At 53.1% G+C, this 1762-nt stretch overlaps 1 pseudogene; it reads right to left on the reverse strand.

The window, feature by feature from the left end:
- Positions 1–565: 565 nt before the first annotated feature.
- Positions 566–1392, reverse strand: LOC144165001 (uncharacterized; annotated as a pseudogene).
- Between the last annotated feature and the right edge of the window lie 370 nt (positions 1393–1762).

A 1762-nucleotide genomic window follows, 5' to 3' on the forward strand; every position in this document is an offset into this window, starting at 1 on the left:
TGTATGGCCGAAACGTTATCATAGAGACTGACCATCACCCTATGCTCGCTATCGCCCAGAAACCCATTGTTGATATGCCGCCCCGCCTACAACGATTTTTCCTGCGATTGATACGCTATGACACAGAAATGCGATTCGTTCCAGGAAAGCAGCTTCTACTGGCGTACATGCTGTCACGGGCGCCCACCTCAAGTTATGCCAGTGTTGTCGGGAGCGATGACGTGGAAGTGCACGCCGTAAGTGTCGTTTCATCTCTTGTCAGTGATGACACATATAAACAACTAGTAGCAGAAACGAGTCGGGACTCGTATCTTAAAGCGGTGCTGCACAGTTTGGAACACGGGCTACGCATAGAGGGAGAGTTGAGGCCATTCTCTACAGAACTGATACAGGTGAAAGGTGTCCTCTTGAAAGGATGTAAAGTGGTAATTCCAAAGAGCTTGAGGAAAGACACTTTAGAAAGAATTCACCAAGGACACATAGGCATCACCAAATGCAAAGAAAGGGCAAGGCGACTTGTATTTTGGCCTGGCATTAACACCGACATTGATGCATTCGTGCAGAAATGTGCAGTGTGCAAGAAGTACGCGTATACTCAGCCGCAAGAACCTTTAATGATGCGCCCGGTGCCCGAGATGCCGTGGCAAAAAGTTGGCATTGATATTTTAGAGTACGGTCGACGGTCGTACCTCAGCGTATACGACGCGCTATCAAATTTTCCGGAAGTGAAGCAGTTGCGTGACACATCGGCGAGCTCTGTCATTCAGGCAACCAGCGCCATATTTTCTAGGTGCGGCATTCCCCTGGAAGTCCTGTCAGATAATGGCCCGCAATTTTCGTGTCACGAGTTCAGGTCCTTTTCAAGGGCATACGACTTCAGACACATCACATCCAGTCCAGGATATCCGCAATCGAATGGTTTGGCTGAGAAAGGCGTCCAGGTTATTAAGAGAATCCTGAAAAAAAAACGCATGACGCAAAGCAAGATTTCTGGCTCGGTCTTCTTGCTTACAGGACAACGCCACTGGAGTGCGGCATGGCCCCAGCGGAGATATTGCAAGGCAAAAGACTGCGCAACACCCTGCCGGACATGGAGACCGGACCGGAACACTCCATCGTGAAGCGCATCCAGTCCAACCGCCCTGGAAGACTGCTGGCGCCGCTTGAACCGCGTTCCAAAGGAGCATGGGCGAAGGAAGCTAAAGTCGTGAGGCCTTCCGGGCATCCAAGGTCCTACGACGTCACGACAAAAGAAGGGCGGCAGCTGCGACGGAATCGTCGACATTTGCTGCTAACCAGCGAGGACTTCGGCCCAGACCTCGCCGAAAGCGGCGAGGATGAAGCACCGTCTGCTCCTGCGCATGAGGTTCCAGTCGCGTTGCCGGGGTACATGCCCGCGGCCCCGATCCCGGGCACAGCAGCTACACTAGTTCCAAGAAGATCGCAGCGACAACGCAACGCGCCGAGACGGCTGGCTTACAACGAAAACTTTGTTCAAATGCCGTGAATGGGTGCTTAACATTTTGTGAGCCTTTCAATTGTGTTCACGTGTCAATTATTTTTAAGTGCGAATGCACTTTATAAGCGACCCCAAACCATCCACCGCCGGCGGCGGCGGCGGCGGCGGCGTCGGCGGCGTCCGCAGTGCTCCTCTACATTTAAAAAAAAATTCCCCCGCATTTCCCCGAGGGGGAGAATGTGAAAGTGCGAAAGCACGGTTGTCGGCCCGCTTGCGGCGCTTGCGCTCGGCCCCCGCAGCCCA

This window comes from Haemaphysalis longicornis, unplaced genomic scaffold, assembly GCF_048455015.1.
Source record: "Haemaphysalis longicornis isolate Haplotype H1 unplaced genomic scaffold, Haemaphysalis longicornis Haplotype H1 scaffold_14, whole genome shotgun sequence".
NCBI classification, from domain to species: domain Eukaryota; kingdom Metazoa; phylum Arthropoda; class Arachnida; order Ixodida; family Ixodidae; genus Haemaphysalis; species Haemaphysalis longicornis.